The sequence below is a fragment of the Pimephales promelas genome, chromosome 13 (genome assembly GCF_988280905.1).
Source record: "Pimephales promelas chromosome 13, fPimPro1.hap1.1, whole genome shotgun sequence".
NCBI lineage: Eukaryota > Metazoa > Chordata > Actinopteri > Cypriniformes > Leuciscidae > Pimephales > Pimephales promelas.
The window spans coordinates 17,280,949-17,302,410 of record NC_142781.1 but is presented as its reverse complement, the minus strand read 5'-3'; the positions used below and the strand labels follow the sequence as shown (position 1 = coordinate 17,302,410).

General features: G+C 41.3%; 2 protein-coding genes across 2 annotated transcripts in view; one reads left to right on the top strand and one right to left on the bottom strand.

Moving 5' to 3' along the window:
• The window catches only part of mtmr9 (myotubularin related protein 9), a 42,200-nt gene extending 34,663 nt beyond the window's left edge, over window positions 1-7,537 (bottom strand). Inside the window, exon 1 of the mRNA XM_089118548.1 lies at window positions 7,313-7,537. The gene's annotated coding sequence lies outside the window, so the exon portion shown is untranslated. The remainder of the gene's footprint in view (window positions 1-7,312) is intronic.
• Window positions 1-21,462, top strand: part of xkr6b (XK related 6b) — a 62,378-nt gene that overhangs the window by 12,796 nt on the left and 28,120 nt on the right. The window lies entirely within an intron of this gene.

Below are 21,462 nucleotides of genomic sequence, written 5' to 3'. Positions count from 1 at the left end.
TCATCCTCAGGTTCTGGTTCTGGTTCAGAGTTGTCTCCCACCTTTTCTAGGTCTGAATCATTTTCATGTTCTGTTTCAGGGTCATCTTCTAAATCAATTACTGGCCTGGCAGTATTTAGAACCCTTGGGACAGGCTCTCTCCGAGTGACACGGGGAGTGACATAATACTCCATGTCAGAGAACGAATCAGAAAACTCCTGTAACTCTTGAGTCTCTGGTGTTGAGTCCCTTTGACTTCTCTTGTGAGTGCCCGCTCTGTTTTTGGGTTTCTCAGGTGGATCAGCATCCTGGTCAGTGTGTGGCATTCTTACCAGCTGTCCAATCGGAAGAAGGTGGTCCCTGTGTATAGTCTTTGTCCCTAGTCTTCCATCCTCCCGTTTAATCTTAAACACTGGTAGATTTGGCATCTTTCCAACGACAACATATGGATCAGGACTCCACTTGCTTTCCAGTTTGTGCTTGCCTCTCAGGCCTAGATTCCGGAGCAGTACTCTATCGCCAATCTCTATAGACTGAAAGGTAACTCTGCGATCATACAACTTCTTGTTTCGCTGGTGCCTTTTGTCTGCAGCATTAGAGGCTAACTTGTAGGCTTGCTTTAAGTCCTCTTTCAGCTTGGTAACATATCGGGTGTGAGACGCCTCTTCCATGCCATCTGGGGACGTCCCAAAGCACAAGTCAACAGGAAGCCTCGCCTCTCTGCCAAACATTAAATGGTAAGGTGAGTACCCAGTGACATCACACTTGGTGCTGTTGTATGCGTGTACCAAGTGAGGAATATGTTGACTCCACGTACGTTTCTTCTCCCGGCCTAACGTACCAATCATAGAGAGCAGAGTTCGGTTGAACCTTTCTGGTTGCGGGTCTCCTTGCGGATGGTACGGTGTTGTCCGTGACTTGCGTATCCCCATCAAGGCCAACAATTCTCGGATCAAACGGCTCTCAAAATCTCTTCCTTGGTCCGAATGGATCCTCGAAGGCAGTCCATAATGTATGAAATATTTCTCAATTAGGACCTTAGCAACAACATGAGCCTTCTGGCTTTTAGTTGGGAAAGCCTGGGCGTACCTCGTGAAATGATCCGTGACCACTAACACATTACTTATGCCTTTGGAGTCAGGCTCCATGGAAAGAAAGTCCATGCACACTAAATCCATAGGCCCATGGCTTACGATCTGGTGCAACGGAGCAGCTCTCTGTATAGGACTCTTGTGAGTAACACACTCCCCACAGTTCTTGATGTATTCTTCCACTTGCATCGACATCCTAGGCCAAAAGAATCTATTTCGGATAAGGTCAACAGTTCTTTCTTGTCCAAGGTGCCCGAGGTCATCATGCATGGCCCGCATAACTATCTCACGGAACTCTCTTGGCAGAATGAGTTGACTGACCACATCTCCGGATGGTCTTTTACAGTAGCGGTACAGCAATCCATCTTTCATTGACAGCTTCCCAGCTTCTCTTTTCAATCTGGATAGCTCAGGACTCACGTTCCCCTCCTCTGGCCAGCGCCCATGCTTGATGGCTTGGATGGCCGGTCCAATGGCCTCATCCTCTTCCTGAGCCTTCCTGAGACTCTGTTCGGACATGAGTTCCAGAGACTTCAACTCCATGTGGGTGGGAAACGCATACAGATCAGGAACACAGTGAGGAGATGCTCCAAGCTGAGCTACACAGACTGGTATACTACGTGCAGACTCTGAGCTACAGACTCTCTGGCAAATAGTTTTCACTCCAGACTGAGGTATAGTCACCCAAGCACTGTCGTCCTCCTCTGGCATGTTCCTTGACAACAGGTCGGCATCAATATTCTGGCGCCCTGGGCGATACTGCACATCAAACTCATACGTCGACAAGGCAGCTAGCCAGCGATGCCCCACCGCATTGAGCTTGGCTGTGGACAGCACGTACGTAAGGGGGTTGTTATCAGTACGTACGGTGAATCTTGCCCCATACAAATAGTCATGGAATTTGTCAACTACCGCCCACTTGAGTGACAAAAATTCCAGCTGATGTATGGGGTAGTTTCTCTCTGCTGAGCTGACTTTTCTGCTAGCAAAAGCAACTGGTCTCAGGCCTTCAGGATGTTCTTGGTAAAGCACAGCACCAAGACCCTTCAAGCTGGCATCCACATGGAGGATGTATGGATGTTGTGGATTGGCAAATGCCAGGACAGGTGCATGCGTCAGACAGTGAATTATGTGATGAAACGCATCTGTACAGGATTTGTCCCATCTTTCCCCGAAAAGCTCTGATTCTTTCAAGTAAACTTTGTTCACATCTTTGGCATACTTCTTACTCTTCTGAGTTGGAGCATATCCCTTTGTGAGTTCAGTTAGTGGTCTAACAATTTCAGCATAGTTCCGAATGAATCGGCGGTAGTAACCACAAAATCCTAGGAAAGATTGTAATGTCTTCAGGTTTGTGGGCAGGGGCCATGTAGTGACAGCCTCAATCTTGGTTGGATCTGGGGCAACTCCATTTGCAGACACGATGTGCCCCAGGTACTTGACCCTTGGCAGACAGATCTGGCACTTGTCCACTGAGAGTTTCAGCCCAACTTCACCGAGACGATCTAGGACCTTAAGCAGTCTCTCTTCGTGTTCCTCGAGAGTTTTTCCAAACACGATCACGTCATCTAGGTACACCAGCACTTGCAAGAGGTTCATGTCACCTACTGCCTTTTCCATTAACCTTTGAAAGGTTGCTGGTGCCCCCGTAATGCCTTGAGGCATTCGTTCAAACTGGAAAAATCCTAACGGGCAAATGAATGCCGTCTTCTCTTTGTCCTCTTCGGACATGGCTATCTGGTAGTAGCCTGAACGCAAATCCAGTACCGAAAACCACTGACTCCCTGCCAACGCATTCAACGCATCCTCAATGCATGGGGTTGTGTACTGGTCAGGTATGGTTCGGCTATTCAACAGTCGGTAATCTATGCACATCCTAATAGCCCCAGTCTTCTTTCTGACAACAACTATAGGGGATGCGTAGGGGCTTCGCGACTCTGTTATGATCCCTGCATGCAGCAGTTCTTGTAAATGCTTTCTCACATCTTCGATATCAGCAGGGGCTAGCCGGCGTGATCGTTGACGGAAAGGCCTGGAATCAGAGAGTCGGATTCTGTGCTCTACTCCTCTTGCTAATCCCACGTCCCATTCGTGCATTGAGAAGACATGAGACTTCTGAGCCAGTTTCTTACACAATCTGTTCTTCCATTGTTCTGAGATAGGAGAATCCCCAAAGTTTATCATGCTCTCATCAAAGTCAGCAGAAACAGTCTCCTTAGGGGGAATCGTCGCAACTGAATCAATGTGGTACACACCTCCAATCACTGTTCCCACAGGTATGGAAGTTTCTCTTGAAGATGCATTTTTTAGCAGGATTCTCACACTGTTGACATCCAATGCCCCACTGGGCACAACCATGGGATGAAAAATCACATCAGCAGGTAAGACGGCAGCTGGTGAGGAGTCTATCATCAGGATTTCTTGAGCAACCGGTTTCTTCAGCTCGACTTTACACACGACCTGAGTGTCATCATCTGGAGGTAAGACCAAGGGGCCTGGACCCATCCATCGGACACGACCAGCCTCCTCCTCTAGCACTGGGACCACAGCACCCTTCAGAACAGGTTGATCCTCCTCGACACGAACCCGAAGGCCTAGTGTTCGGGTGACATCAATTCCATTATCTTTGCATTGATTCACCAGACGTCTAACATGGCTCGCATTGGTACCCACAATGACAGATGTCTTATCTTCAGACCTGGGGTTTGGACATATGAGAGCTAGGACAGTTACAGTCTGACTTGTTCCTACCACCTCAGCTGGATACTCCATGTCAACTACCACATAGCCACGGTAAGGGTAGCTAGCTCCAGACTCACTTAAACCCCACAGGGCAAGACCAGATACTGGCTGAATGGGGATATCTGACAAGTACTTCTGGTACCAAGGTTCAAAAATGATTGTCACCTGAGAGCCACTATCTAATAGAGCAGTGCAGGGTTGTCCATTTACCTTCAGCGGCACCAGGCTAGGTGGCCCAACTAACCCATCAGGAATAGGCACACCTTCAGGCATGTCAGCTGTACTTTTCTCAACGGAACAGTTAACTGCATTAGCAGTGGCATCACTTGACGGCTGGTTGTTCTTGGACAACTTCAGAGCTTGAATAAGTCTCTTGATAACTTTAGCCTGGTTTTCTGGGCTTTGGCACTTCCGTACAAAATGCCCACTCTCACCACATCGATAACAGAAGTGTTCCTCCGATACTTTGAATGACCGTTGTGGAGAGCTGGCTACTGGTTTTGAGGCATTCACAGCAGACACGGCAGCATGAGGTTCAGCCACTTTATTTGTAACTTTCTGTTGCAGGCGCTTCATTTGTTTTTTCAAAGCTGCAATCTCACTGTCCGAGCTGCACTCACTGTACCCTTCATTTGGGGGAATTTTCTCTCTGCTAACTGATGTGTCGTGGGCTGGCTTAGACACAACAGCAGCAACTAAGGCCTTAAGTTCTTTGATCTCAGACTTCAATTTCTGGATTTCAGTCTGCTTCACGTCAGCATTCTGCCTTATATTTCCCCCTTGCATGACAGGAGTAATCCTCTTTCGTGAGGCCTCATATTCCTCTTCTGTGCGTATCTCCTTTAACAGCTGGAGAAAGGTGGGGGGCTTTGCTCTCCTCTCTCTCAGACGAAGGTTAACTAACATCAGATCAGAGGATATCGCACCACGCAACAACTGGTCAAGTCTTGCTTTATCCGCACATCCAAAAGGGAGACCATCTCTCTGCACCACCCTAGTCAACGACTGCTCCAGACGTCGGAGGAAGTCAGACAGTTTCTCACTGGGTTGTTGCTGCAGTAAACGGAATGATAAATACAACTCTTCTCCTGACTCTGCTGTTCCAAAAGCATGCTCCAGTGCCTCTAAGCAGTCTTCGGGGCTCACTTCAGGATCACTGGCTCGAGCTGCTTTTACAATGTCAAGCGCTGGGCCTCTGAGACTTTCCATCAGTCTCCTCCTCTTCTCTTTGAGAGAGCATTCACACTCTTCCACCATGAGCCGTGCTTGACCCAACCAGTGATCGAACTGCTCTTCGCCAGCTGGGGTGGGCAATAACCCAGAGAAAGTTCGTAGGCGGCGATAGCTTCCAGACTCGCTTGAGGACTTGGACGTTTTGTCAAGTAAATCACTCACAGCTCGCAGTATGGCCTCTGTTGACTTGGCAGCCGCTTCATCTTCAGGGAACAATGGGTGACGATCCTCAACACGTTTACCTGGAGCTTGTTGTGGTCCGGACTGGTAACCTTGTGTACGGGCTTGTGTAACTGCATCTGCGGTGATAACAGGCCACGGACCTCCACCGTCAATAGGAAGCACTTCAAATGGAACGATTTCGCCTTTTACTACTTCCTTGCATTCACACAAGACCAAGTATCGGTTTAGTTTGCTGTTGAAAGTTCGGCCTCTGACTCGAACACGTCCCAGACACTTCACTGTTTGCATTGTCTCTTCTATTGCACTTGTGTCCACATCCTCTAGAATGAGCAACATGACTGCATGAGCCTCGTCTAATGCTTCGCCACGGCACCAACCCTTTAACTCTGTTACTAGCTCTGTCATATGTTCCATTTTATCTTATCGGTTAGCACTAACTAAAACTTCAAAATGCTAATTTTCAATGTAAAATGTACAAAAATAAACAAAAAACCCACACTAATGATCCCAGCGGTGCCTCCAATTTATGTAGCGCCTCTCTAGCGTGTTGAACTATAATGAGAGGTGACTATCCTGAGTTCTTTAAACTCTACAAAATAACATAAGTGAGGTTTCACTATTAAACTAATTAGTGTTTAACTTTTGTGAATTAAATGCTCTTTCCGTTTGAATCTCTAGATAAACAGTAATAGTTACACCCTTTAACTGGAAATCAAAGGCAACGTAATTATTATCCGATAAACACTTGAGTATTTAAACCAAAAAACTAATTTTGTCTTAACTTAAAATATCAAAAGAGTCAAGTAACCACAACTGTTATATAAAAGTGTAACAGATTTACTTAGAAAATATAGAAATAGTAAGAAATAGTAATTAAATCTCAATTGTAATCACGTTACTAGATCACAAAGGTATTCACATTCACACTCAACCAAAAAAGGGCCCAAGAAAATAAAATAGCCGGCAACACTTGAATTATAAATACCCCTTAAATGTTCATTGATGCAGGCCTGAATGTAGCTTGGGTACGTTGTAGCCTAAAATCAACTGGCTGCTTCACCACACGGGCCAAACAAAATAATGGTACCTTTTAATGTTATCTCACGCACACTGGATCAAAGCGTCAGCGGCAGAAGACAGATTCCGCAGCAGAAGACAGATTCGCGGGGCAGAGAAGATGAGGAGAAGAGTCACATGGTCGATGATCTGGGCAAAGTCCACCAGACAGTAACGCTATCCGGCTCCGTCGGGTCTTTGATCCTCGTCGTCGATTTCACAACTCCACACGGGCTTAACTAATCGAGGTCGCTAGTCGCTAGCTTATAGAAAAGTCCATGCAAAAACACTAACCACTATATCAGCGGCTAAATTACTTCTTTTCGTCTTTGTGTGCAGAGTAAGCCACTTACACAGACCGAATTATCACCATTAAAGTCTTTCAAGAGTCCTTATCGAACACTTTGACTAAACTGGTCAATTTCAGTAACTTTTTTTCCGAGTTACTCTCCCCGCCCCAAAAACACACGCGGTTCTCCCTCTCTTCCTCCACGCTCTCTCCTTTTTTTTTTTACTTCCCCTTTGACCTCAACTGTGATTGGATACACACAAAACTGTATTTCAAATGAACATATATGAATATATTTCAGCAGTATTATTCAAATGAACATATATGAATATATTTTAACAGTATTATTCAAATGAACATATATGAATATATTTCAGCAGGGTTACATATATTTATATATATATATTGCCCCATATATATATATATATATATATATATATATATATATATATATATACAGTACATAGAAAGACTGCAATATTCCAAAATAAATAGATTTGGATTTCATGGTGACTTTAAGAGAAATCACTTCTGTGTGGCCTCGTCTGTGTTCGAAACACTTTCCTTCCCTCTGCAATGGGGAGGAGGACAAACCCTTTTTCGATAGCACATTAAGTCTGGACGGATCGCTTTAGAAGCAATGCCCCAATGCTAAAACTGACCTAGTTTTAATGGAGAGCATTGCAGTGACTATTCAAGCTGATATTGCTTAAATGTAATGCCCTACAACCATACTCACTGCTCTCCACTCATGTGTGTTAACTCATGCCAGGAGCGTCCACTTCCTCTCTTTCTTTCCTTGCCCAGATCTCACTGGATCACACATTCTTTTCCAATGCATCTCTTTTGCGGCCTCTTTTTCTGTCTCTCTCTTCCACTCTGTGAATGTGTTGACTCTGTTGAGGGACTCAAGGCTTTCCCGCTGTTTTATTTGAAGTTGATTGTAATCCCATGCATCCCCAGATGTTGAGACAATGCTGACTCTAGCAGGCTGGAGGAAAGACATACCAATGTGTCAAGGTTTAGTTCCATGCTAAATCCTTATATGCGTTGTAAAGCTTTAAAGGGATAGTGCACCCAAAATTGCAGTTCTGTTATCATTTACTTTATATGACCTTTTATCTTCTGTGAAACAAACAAGTAGAAGATTTGCAGAATGTCGGAGCTTCATTTTCCTTAAGATGCAAGTAGATTGGGTTATCATGCTTCTAAAGGGACAAAAAACAAACAAACATAAAGGCATTATCTTCCAAGTCTTATGAAGCTATTATTAGATGTGTTTCTAGAGGTGTCACAGTTGTGTTTTGTTTAGTTGGTTTTCATTGGACTTGTCTGTCATCTTAACTGTAATTATCAATTCATCCGTATCACCTGTGTTCATTTAATCGCCGTCACCTGTGTTTGCATTTAAGTTTCGTCTGTTCGCCAGTCTTTGTCTGATCTACATTGTGTATATTGTGTGTAGTTGCCTGTTCTGATGATTTATCATTAAACCTTTGTTTTGTAAATATATCCTCATCTCTGTCGGCCTTCCTGCAACCTCATGTGACAGAAGATCGGACCAAAACTACAAAAGGAGCCACTACGAATCTTTTCCTGATCCTTAACACTCCAGCCAGCCCACTCATCACCATCTTTCAGGATGGTCGTCCAATTTAAGAGTATGTACAGGATTTTCTGTAACTTGCCAACCAGGTTGGATTAAGTGATAGTTCCAAGAAGATCATGTTTTTGGTGCGGTTTAGTGAACGATCTTTATAACCAGGCACCAGTAACAGCTACCACTTGCTCCTTGGAGAGCTATATTGACCATATACTGTGGCTATGTGGTTCGTCCCTCACAGTTGGTGAGGTCGACGAAGACACCACCACTACTCAACTCAACCACAGTCACCCTGGTTCAATGCAGTCTAGCAGCCTGGTCCTGACCATCATCCAGAGTCTCGTCCTGCCGAGACCACCCTTCTAGAGTGGTCACCACCACATCACCTGAGCCTTCAGCGGAGATGGCCCCTGGCAGCACATTGCCTGAGCCCTCAGCGGAGATGGTCATCACCGCACAAGCTGGTCGCCACCACACAGGGATCCCCAACCTTCTTCAAGAGTCCTGATCTCCCACCCAGCCACCCTCTGGTGCCTCCTCCTGTCCAGCTTTCATCTTCATCTCTTCTGCCCCGTCACTGTAGATACTAGTGGAACGGTTGGCTCGCTGAGGGGCTTCAAGTCCTCAACCCCATCATGGGCAGTGGATGCCTGGGATCTCACTCCAGCCCCCGTGACCACGATTCCACAACAGCCCATGAGGCCACTGGCTTAACCTTGGCTCCTACCTCCTTCATCTCCGCTGTGGCCCATCAGTTCACCAGTTCCACCTGGCTCTCTTGTCCCCCCACATACGCCTTGGTTGTTCGTCGACCTTCCATCACTTCTGGTCTGTAATCCTCTGGCTTCGCCTTGTCCCTTCGTCCCCCCGGCTCATTTGGACTCCTCACTCCCTTCTGCTACTCCTTGGTCCTCTGTCTCCACTGCACCCCATGTGTCCCCGTCTACACCTGAGTTGGCAGAGTCAGTGTGTTCCCCGTGTCCCTCTGAACCCTCTGCTTCACCACGGTCCGGCATACCTCCATCTTCTCTCTGTCATCCTCCCTGCCCTGAAACCTTCTGCCCTTCAGCCTCCATGGCTCCTCCCTCCATTGGCTCCACCATGGGTCATGCGTTTTCCTGCTGGATACACCTCTTCTCCCTGTAATCTGCCTACCTTCTCCAGCCCTTTGCCCACTCCTGTTGCCAAACCTCCGCCTGCTTCTCTTCCTCCTCCCAAACCCCTACCTTCATCTCTATCTTTACGGCACGAGGACAAGCCTTGCGGGAGGGACGTTCTTTCACAGTTGTGTTTTGTTTAGTTTGTTTTCATTGGACTTGTCTTCCTGTCATCACGTCACGTGTCATCTTCACTGTCATTATCAATTCATCTGTATCACCTGAGTTCAGTTAAACTGTACTGTATTAAAAGTAATTCTCTTCATAAAATCTCATTTATACTTCACTTTTCACACAGTACAGATTAGAAACCACCCATGAGTACCAAGATTACCATTAGAAGAATATAATACTTAACCTTAATGCTTGCTGCTATGACACCTCCTCCACTTGTCTTTTTTTTTCTTTCTCCTTTCCCTTCACAGGAACATGCAGACGCTTACACATACAAACTCTCATCGCGTGCTTTATCCCTCACTGCCTTCACTTCTCTCTATCTCTCTATCTCTCTCTCCCCCCTCCCTGTGCTTGTTTCTAGTGGGTGCTGTGAGGCGATGACAGTTGTATTAGCAGTCGATTGCGAGGTCACTCTCGCTCAGCTCCTCTGAGACACAGCTGTACAGCAGAGGAGCAAAGCAGAAACAAGAGCAACAAATAGAAAAAATAGATATCCAGTCACAGATAGCTGAATTTTTTTCATTTGCTAACATTGTTTTTCATTTACTGTACATAGTGATATGAGGGAACATTACTTCTTGGTGACCAATCCAAGAAAGATTTAGTTAGATAATTGGGTCAGTGACATGACACATTTTTTTTTTGTCCTATATTCAAAAATAAATTGAAAATGCAATTCGCCCATGCAATGACTTGAATATACTTATTCCAGATTAGTATTAAATTTCTGAGTAAAAAAAATCATTTAGAATTTTTTTAGAGTGTGTAAAGTCAAACGTGTTCGTCTGATATCATAATGAATTATAAATAAAAAAAGCATCATTAAATGAATAGAATTCTTGGCATAATATTCTTTTATTATGGGGAAAAATCTTCAGAAAAGCATAAAACAGGAAATTATGTCATAGAGAGACACTGCGTTGCAATGATAAAATCTTCATTCGCTCGATCAACACACTGTCATCTGCTTGCTCAGTGCTCATCACGGCAACATTTTATGTGATTTTATGTGATCTAAATACTTTAAAAACTTTTCACGATTCGCTAATCTCCATAGATGTAATAGTAAAAACGTATAATAGCTGTAGTAAAAGTATTCGAGAGAGTTTCACATGTAATATACTGTATAACTATTTGCAAGCATCAGCCAATCACACCAGTGGCCGGTTCCACTGAATCCCACAATAGACACGCCCCTTCAAACAGAGGGTTCAAATCAGAGGCTAAAATCAGGCTTGGAAAAATGCATTTTGTTTCTAAATTATTACTATTTTTTATCATTTAACATTATAAGGGCAACCCAGGAAACATTATAAAATAATCAAATAACCCCATGTCGGGACTTTTAAAGGATTTTTCCTTAGAGACTCTTATTTGCTTGCATCATTGGCTCAACTTTATTCTCACATCTGCTGCTATCTGACCTGTTGCTATTTGTAGTTTAGTGGATAAATGCATAGATCAGGAATACTAAGTTGTTTGTCTTGTGAAGAGATTTTTTTGTGGTTTAATAAGGGATCCGGCTTCAAGGCTCAAATGCAACTTTTATTTTAATAAACTAAACTGCAGATGGAGATGCACAGTATTGCTACAAGATAAAATGATGGGGACAAAATCAGCTTTGAGGAAATCCCTACAGTAAATTACAATTATGGCAGCTGAACATCTGGGAGGTCTCTTGCCATATCTTTTGGGAATCCTGTATCTTTGGCTGAAGAAATGACATGAGAAGTAAATGAAAGTGATATGGCATTTTAAGAAGACTGACCTATCCGTGATGCCCCATATAAGGAAAGCCATGTTAGGGATTCCCCTCATCACTAATGCAGGTCTCTGTTCAATGTGACTTGCATCAAGGTGCCAATCACGGCATCAGAGACAGCGAGGCACCCAGAGCTGGCTGTGCGTCTCCCGACAGAGGAGGACACAGTCTGTTACTCCTACACTATAAATAGACTGAGAAGCCTCCTTTGGGAACGCTGGATTCTTTGGGGGGGAAATGTGAGCCTGAGTTTATGGGCTGTTGAATGTTTGCTATAAAGATTCGACAGATGGTGCAGTTGGGTTGACAGTGGGGCACTTCGTCCTAGTTGAAAATGTAAAATCCCTGTAGAATGGTAAAAACTGCTGTTATAATTCACAATGCTTCTTTTACGGGTGTATTCACATCCGTATTACCTTTATTTTCCTCTTCGACAGGACATTATTTACACATGTCTCATACGAGAAGCAGGTAATCATATACAATAGTTGTACTGAGGCAAATCTAGATTACTTGGTGCTCCAGTTTAGATAAGACTCGACTAAAGGGAAAAAAAAGTATTTTAAACTCATTATAAATATTTTTTATTGTATAAGATTTGTTAGTTAGTCTAGTGTTAAAGTGTTAAAGTTTTTTTGTTTATATGCAAGGCAACCTGACACATATCCTATAATTTTAATTATAATATCATTTTAATTAAATGTCATAAAATGTAGATATTATTACATAATATTTTTTTTCCCGTGAATACTGTTGTGTAATGAATACAATTATAATTTTCTTTATTTTATATTGTGCCTTTAAAAGTTGCATCTCAAAGCACTTTACATAAAAATAATGCGATTAAAAGACACACATAACAGTCCAGGCACTAAACAAGCAATAAAAAATAAAAAGCCAATGAAATAACAAACAAAATACTCACATGGATCACATAAAAGCTACCCTAAAAAAAGTACGTTTTAAGAGACGATTTAAAAGCACCAAGGGATCTGCATTCCTAATCTCAGAGGGCAGGGAATTCCACAATTTAGGAGCCAAAGAAGAAAAAACACGATCACCTTGTTTGTCTTGCTTGCCTTGTGGTCACCCCTTGTGTATAAATACCTCATTGTTTCTCATGTTTTTTGCCTGGCGTTGTCCTACATGGAAGTTATGTGCGCTCTGTTTATTTATGTTAATCTCATGGTTGGAATCTTCTGTTTGTTGCCTGGATTTACTTTTGTTGTTTTGTTTTAATAAAATAGTCACTGCATTTGGATCCTCTCTCTCTCTCTCTCTCTCTCTCTCTCTCTCTCTATATATATATAAATATATATATATGTTATTTTTTATTTAATTTTTTTCACTTTAGTTTTAGTTAAAAATAATAATCCATATTACCTATCAAACATATAATCATACAGTACAAATTATCTAATTTTATCTGTCGATAATATTTCAAATTTATAATATAAATAAAATCTCTACTAAAGATTTGACTTGTTAGGACCGACCAAATTTAGACAATAATTGTCAATTTAAAAAAAAAACATAAAATAAAAAATTTAATTTGTGAAATGTCATTTTCTTAAAACTCTCAGGAGACACATGCGTTGTACATGCTCCACCTCTGCACTGAGAAGAGAGAAAAAGGCATGAAATCAGCATCTCCCAGTGGGAATACTCTGGAACTGTGCTCATCATGGTTACTATACTTTGACACCAGGCCCCTTTGAGGCTGTCGCAGGCTGTTTGTATGGCCCCAGGCTGTGCAGGGAGCTGCTATATCTCTAAAAAAATCACACTCTGCACTCTGATGGAGACATACAGGGAGACAGAGAGAGAGGAGGAGGAGAAAAAGGGGGACGGGGAGAGAAATTGGGATTCGACAGTAATGGAATTGGATTAAACTGAGGGCAATACCAAATTAAATAGAGAGACAATAAACTGAATCTAGGCATAAACATGCACAAGCATGAATGAAAAGAAATGAAGAAACATATTCGGTTACTAACGTAACCTCGGTTCTCTCTAAAAGAGGGAACGAGTACTGTGTAATATCTTACGAGAGGTTCTCTCGTACTGCGTAATATCTTATGCCTTATCCCATGCTTGGATCCAACACCAAAGTCCCAAGGGCAGGTGCCCGGGGCTCATCAGGGACTCACAAAGAGTGTGAGAAGAGTCTAGAAGTATCATTCCCAATAAGTAGCATCCTAAGGGATCTAATCACATCAACAATGTTCCACACAGTCAGAGTGAAAATGTTCGGCATGAACTGGGTAATAGTATGGGTCTTACTCATTGGCCATGGGGTTATTTTATCGATCAGCGAGCGGTGCTCAATCAGTCTCAGTATTCTGAGCCAATAGTGATCTGATCAATAGTGATCTTTAGACCGAAGGTAGTTTAGCCTGTAAGGCGGGAACCTCTAGGTTATAAAACCTTATAAATGTAGACGGGGAGGCCTAGCCTGCCGCCATACAGATAATCCCGTTGCCTTGCAGTTCTTTCCCCCTCTCCCCTGCCCCAGAAAGATCTCAATCCAGGTGTCCAGCAGAGATACCCCTCAGAAAGTGTTTGTCAGGGATGAGTGCTTAAGCCTGTGTGGAGGGGTGGAAGAGGAAAGCGTGAACTGTATTTTCTGCCCACTGTTGGCGTCAGCGACTTTGTCCCGTTCAAAGCTGAGGCGCTGATTTTCCAGGACTTGTCTTCTTCAATTTGTTCTCAATGTGTCACTCTGACATGTTTTTTTTTTCTTTTTTTTTCTAAAGTAGAATGTGTCAGGGGCTCGCCTGTTTGCCGGAATGTGGAGTGCTTGAAGCTGGTTAAGAACGATAGCAGTCTAAAGCTTCCATCGAGGATATCTTTGTTTGAGAAAAGGGAGGAAATCTTCCAGTGAAGACTGTGACTCATTCAGTGTTCCTAGAGTGATAACACATCCTGATTTAATTAAAAAAAAACACGGACAATTGTATTTTCGGAACAATCTAGGCTTTTCGGAAGAGGATCTGTGTGTGATTGACATTTGAGGTTTTAGTATTGAGTTAATGTACTTTTCCAGAGATATCTGTCCTAGTTTCCCTCTTTGTTCAGCTTTTCCACCATTCTCTTCTCCATTCCGCTGTCGTCTAATTAAAAATCAGGGCTGTCAATCGATTTAAGATTGTAATTGAATGAATTATTTGATATGCCAATTAATTAGTCAAATTAATCAAACATAGGAATATTTGCAGAGAAAAGCTCCAAATGAAGATAAAGACGTTTCATTATTGTAGCAGATGAGTACAGTAAAGCGTTTAATAGACAAAAAGTTGCTCAATGTCAAAAAAATGTTCTATATCATTGAACATTATGTTTATCAATGGCCTCTACAGCATATATAATTTTAGTCAATGTGTCTGATGTTGACTTTCTGTCGACTTCACATGCATTCTTTCATTAATGGTTTTATTCAATCTAATGTTTTTCAGTGTCTCATGCCATGAGCGCATTGTTTTTTATTAAGACTGTCACGTTTCATGCTGGTTAAACTTTTACAAATGTTTAGTGTGACCCTATCTTCTGTTGCATTCTGTCTAGCTGTTTTTGAACATAAGAACACGTCCAGTCCAAATACGTCCAGCGTGAACACATCAATTGTAAATACGGCCAGTGTGAACACATTCAGTGTGAACACATCCAGTATAAATACGTCCAGTGTGAATACATCCAGTGTAAATATGTCCAGTGTGAACATATCCAGTATAAATACGTCCAGTGTGAATACATCCACTGTACATACATCCAGTGTGAATACATTCAGTGTAAATACGTTCCAGTGTTAACACATCCAGTGTAAATACATCCAGTGTAAATATAGGTCCAGTGTGAACACATACAGTGTAAATACATCCAGTGTTAACACATCCAGTGTAAATACATCCAGTGTGAACACATCCAGTATAAATACATCCAGTGTAAATACATCCAGTGTAAATATACGTCCAGTGTGAACACATCCAGTGTTAACACATCCAGTGTAAATACATTCAGTGTGAACACATCCAGTATAAATACGTCCAGTGTGAATACATCCACTGTAAATACATCCAGTGTGAATACATCCAGTGTAAATATACGTACAGTGTGAACACATACAGTGTAATACATCCAGTGTTAACACATCCAGTGTAAATACATCCAGTGTGAACACATCCAGTATAAATACATCCAGTGTAAAATTTAAATACATCCAGTGTAAATATACGTCCAGTGTGAACACATACAGTGTAAATACATCCAGTGTGAATACATCCAGTGTAAATACATCCAGTGTGAACACATCCAGTATAAATACGTCCAGTGTGAATACATCCACTGTAAATACATCCAGTGTGAACACATCCAGTGTAAATACGTTCCAGTGTTAACACATCCAGTGTAAATACATCCAGTGTAAATATATGTCCAGTGTGAACACATACAGTGTAAATACATCCAGTGTGAATACATCCAGTGTAAATACGTCCAGTGTGAACACATCCAGTACATCCAGTATCCATTATATGTTTTGTTAGATCTTTTCATGGCATTTGATACAGTTTAGACTTGGGGATCACGTTGGTACTCAGGGCTTAAATGGCCTGAAATGGTTCCTATTTGAAAGATAGTACTTTTAGGGGATTTTCTGACTTTTTGACAATTTAGGGGATTATTCTTCTACTGTTTCCCTTCTTGTGTGTGGGGTTCCACAGGGTTCTGTCCTGGGACCAATTTCGTAAGACTCGTTAGATCTTGTTTAAAATGTAAAGGTGATTGGGCATTCTCTGTTGCATTTCCTAGGCTCTGAAATGACCTTTCTCTGTCTGTTAACAGTGTCCTTCGCATTTAAACATTTTGCAAGCTGTGTCTCATGTTTGCTTTGTTTTAATGTTTTTGTTTTAATTTTCTCAAATATCTAGACAGATTATCTTTTTTCTGTCCAGCACTTTGGTTCCACTTGTGGCATTAAAAGTGCTTTATAAATCGAGTAGAGTTGAATTGAGGATTCTTAGCATAGAACATATGCCAATATTTAAATATTATACCCACTTAAGTTAGTCTGACCCCAGTACGAGAAAAAATATTTCCAAACCAGACACATAATGGTGTAAACACCAGGCTGATAAACAGATAAACTGTGTTAAACGGAGTTGACATACTCAGACATATATGTATTTGTTTGTGTAGTGAGCTGAAATTGGCTGTCAGTACATGTTCAAATAGGCACAGGCACACACACCGACGCAAAGCTGCTGATGTGACTCACTGTGAATCATAGGCCACCATGTAGGTGGACGAGCCAGCAGGAAATTATAATTTAATCCACCTCAAAATACGGGGAGGCGGCCCACAACCTGCAGTATATGATGTGATGACCTGTTATGGACCTTTTCCTGCTGCCATTGCTATCCTTTCTCTAGAGAAAGCTCAAAAATCCTCTGCAAATCTTTGTATGAACACCTGACTCGTAACGTCTGTGTTCCAGTATTAGTAAGTGTTGCTGATATAATACATATGTCTGCATGACTCACAGTAAACAGTCTGTGAGAGTGGCATCATAATGTTTTGTCAGGGAGCATGTTTGGCGCACGCATGCTTATTTTATGCGGGAACAGAACGCGGTTGACTAACACAATTGGAAGTGGATGATTGATGATTCAGCAGGCTTTGTCACCGGTATTTACTTGACCTTTTCCTCCTTCTCTCTTTACTATTTTCACTTTCTCCTCCTTATCTGCATTGATGTTCATTAAACTGTGTTTTCTAGTCACTATAGCCCTTCAGCCAATGACCTCTCCTTTTTCGTTTTATGTCTTCTTTCTCCCTCTCTTTATTTTTTCCTTTCTGCCTGTCTCATTTGCTTTATCTTTGTAGCGACTCCAGATCCTGTTTATAGCTGTGTTAAAGGTAACATGAAATCAAAACTGTTTTGACAACTCGTCCTTAAACAACTCAGGTTTTAAACATCCAAGGCTCATTGGAAAAACATGGTGACATTTCCACCAAATAATATTATAGTAGACTGTGTTGCTTCGATCTGTAGGTAAAGGCACTTTTATTTTTCAATATTTTCATTTTAAAACAGCTCATTAAAAAGACCAGGCACATATACAATTCGCACTTATATTTGCATATCTGACAAACACTTATTTTTCCTACAAATATTCAGTAACACCGTGACAGTGAGGGATGTATGTTTCACCAAAATCTGATTTTAAAACCGGGTGTAAACAGGGCCTAAAGAAACAACAAAGGATCAGGTTAGTGCTTGTAGAAGTAGAGTAAAAGGGAATCCAGTTTATTCGTGTCTATTTCTTTAAATATCTATTTCTGTCTGTCTCTGTAAGTACCTCTATAATAAGTATCTCGGTCAACGTTGAACACTGAAGGACTGAGATCTTTTTTGTGAATGAAATGAAAACTCTGAGGCACATTCATACAGTCCTTGAATCGCAGTCATCCAGTGTGTGTGTGTGTGTTTGTGAAAGAGAAAGAGTTTGTATGTATGAATGTGTCACATTAACAGTGAGATATTGTCAGATTATTTGTTTTTCGTGGGATGCAACATTGCAGGGGGGGTTATTTTACTTTCCAAATGGCTCAAAACACTATGTAGCTATAAATAAGGTATATGCTAACTCACATGTAAACGAAAACAATACATCCAGCTTAGACTGTTTGGTGTATTTTAGCCTACAACATGCTGTATGGTTTATAACTGGTCAAAAACACAGCTACCAGCTAAATGTAGGTGTATTGTTTGTGTATGTGTTTGCAGATCTACATTCTTAAAACTCATTACTTCACTTTTAGGTTCATATAAAATAAATAGTAGGTGCACATCCTTGCTATTTAAAAAATGTGTTAGAGCATCCCAAGTGAAAATTAATATACTAAAATGAATTTGAAATATGTTTATTTTATGCTAAGTATTCTACAAATACACATACATATTTATGTACTAAACATAAATCCCCATGCGATTGTACTTTTGGTATACTAAATTGGCACACTTTAAGTCTGCTAAATTGAAATAACAATTTTTTTTTAATTAATGCACTTTAGTTATCCAGAAATTGTGCTGAGGTCCAGCTAAATATCTACTTTGGTATATTTGATTGTGCTAAAGCAGAACTATTGAAAGTACACTTTTAATATCTTGCACTTACAGAGATCATACTATCCTTACTAATAGTGGTATTAAAACACATTTTAGGCTTAATATTAGGAAATGTGCATTGGGCAATAAAGAAGTCCCCCGTCTAAAGTTTAATTATAATATTTATATCAGTGAACGTTAAGCGATAAATGTCAGTAAATATCAGAGTTGTTAAGTCCAGGGGTCAGAAAGTAAAAGTCCTGCCATTCCACCCATGAACTCAGCCAGCTGATTTTAATTAGTTCTATCTGGCTGAAAAACTGTGCTAATTAGCAAATCCAGGTGATTGGGACAAAATATTGAGGAGGACTTTTACTTTCTGAACCTTGACTTTATATGTTAATGGATTTGTAGTGTACTTAGTATGAAATAATTATATACATTTTGGTATTCACTAGGGACAGCAAATACACTTTCATACAACTCAGGTATATAGAGTGCTGCAGTGATGAGGTATTTTTGTTGGCCAAACCAGAAGGTAGCATCATCACCCTGCTTCTCTCAACAAAAATCCAATATTTTCCATATTTTATGGATAACTGAAGAGGTTAACAGAGGTTAATGATTCTTACACGTTTTGTTCATGATTATCTTCACAAATGAACACAACTTTTGTGAATTTATTATTATTAATTAATTATTTTGAATACTTTTAATCTCGATTTAATTTTTTTATTTAAAATCTACAACTTTTCCAACTTAGAATAGTCAGCAAGAATGTGACTATAAATGCAAGCAGACTAACGATATGAGTTTTCTGTTTTTTCGACAAACTCTGCTCGCATTTAACCACTTGTTAGCAATCACCTTTTTCAAGACACATAAAAGCTTTAAAAATTCATGAGTGGTCATTGTGATGTATCTTGAGCTTGTGTTACAGAGCTTATTTCAGTTATTTAACCAAAAACGCATTCAAAAAACCCATTGACTTCAACTAACTACATGATTTGAGGTCTTGAATAATAGACAAATTATGAAGCAAGCTTTTTATAGTACAGCTCAGAAAATGGTGTGACACAAGGTCCTGTTATCCAGCAGCACTGCAAGCTGATGAGTTGTCTGTCGTCATGGTCAGACTGACTCATAAGACATACGTTCTGTGTCAGGAGACACCTTGCGGTGGGTCAGCCACCTCTGAGTTTGCGGTGTGACAGTATAACCCAACCAAGTAAAAGCATCTACCACGGACCGATCAACAGGGCCAGGAAAGTGTGTATTTTGATAGATGATTTGAAACACGCTGTGATGGCGGGAAACCCCTCTCAAAGGCTCAGGAAATCAAGCATTCACACAAACATTTATTTGCAAGCAATATTTTGGTGTGCCGTAACTGATTCATGCTTCCCCAGGCGTCCTCCCCATGGGAGGCAATTCAAAACAGCACATTTGTTCCCCTTATTATCTCCCAGCTAAGCATGTCGGAATCGGGACACGAGGCATTTCCATCCTTATTTGTGTGTTTTTGACAGAATAAACCTTTGAACGTTTGCATGAAAGCACTGTAGATGTTCTTGACGCAAACATCTATCATCATCATCATAAAGGCACAGCGCTAAGCTGTGAGGTGTCGGGGGAGAGAGGAACATTATCAACGCGCCCTCAAATGTAACAGATGCACTATCAAACACTCTTTACGCACTCCCTCCTGAGAGAGCTGCGCAGAGCAAAGCAGCTGCCGTTCTTTCGCGCAATGCCTTTTTTGCTGCTTAAACAAAGTCTACAATTATCCCCATAGCGCACAAATCTTCTTGTGTTCCTCCCAGCATCCTGTTCTCCTTCTGATTTACCTCTCCCATTTCTCCACTCCCAAACTCCCCTATGCGGGAAGGCGGAGTGGATGTGTCCAGGGTCTGTCAGGGGGAGAGGGTGGTTGTGAAATGGTATAGTCTGATAGATGGAGTGGGCATGAGACTGTGTGTGTGAGCGGAATAGTAAAGGAGCCCTGGAGACGGGGAGGATGGAGGCACAGAGCCAGAAAATTGCATTGCATATTTGGTGATTAGTTTACCTCTTGTGTTGCTTTCTTCCCATCGCTCTCTTTAGTGTTCCTCGTCTTCTTTTTCCTCACATTCATCCTGGTCATTGGTCTATTGTGTACACTGTATCATCCATGTTGCTCACATTGCCTGTGTCACAAGCAATTTCTGTATACTACCTTTTTTCTGTGACTTTTCTAAGACCTGTTTGTGATGGACTAGCTAAGGTTTAAAAAAAATCATCCACATTCAAATGTTAAAATCATGATAATTTAGGCTGGTTCGATTATCATTTGGACACATTTTGTGAACTCTAATGAGAACAGATATAATGGTTAAATATTTGATGAATCTCTGTCTTTTAGATCTCATGTAAATCAATTAAGGACTAAACTCAAGCTAAAGCTGGGGTTTTATTTTAGAAACAAAGCCTGATTTTCATTTGAGGCAAAAAAGAGATTATTTATGTCACTTCTGAGCTGTATACAGTATGTTGGTATCAATATACGCAGACTTAAGCATTGGTATCTGCTTATTTAATCTATTTTGGGTCTGTTGCCTTCTTATCTTTGTTCCTTAACAGACATTTTTTGGGGTGTATTCTTTGCGTTCACTGAACTGGTATACCCTCTCTTCGTTCCATCTGTATGAACTGAAATAGGAAAACAAGCTTTTCGGTGTGACGTCTACCCGGTTATTGGAACTCTTGACAAAATGATTTGAAGATGCAGACTAATAAATCTTTGTTCTGTGAGCTGTTGAAGGAAAAACATAATTGTAAATGATTTTAAATTTGTTTCGTAACTGTGAAATTGAGAGAAATTCTGTGGCTGCTCATCTTGGCCAGGTCACTTTTGATTATTGAAAAAGAGAATTTGGTAACAGTTTTGATGGTCCCTTTTGACCGTACCCACAGTGGTCGAGAGACACGCTGCAACTGAAGAAAACACACAAATTAAGATTTGTGAACATCTTCATCGGTTTTAGAACACACGCGAGCACCAAATATTTACAACACAACCAAATACAGAAACGTGCTGCAAATAGAA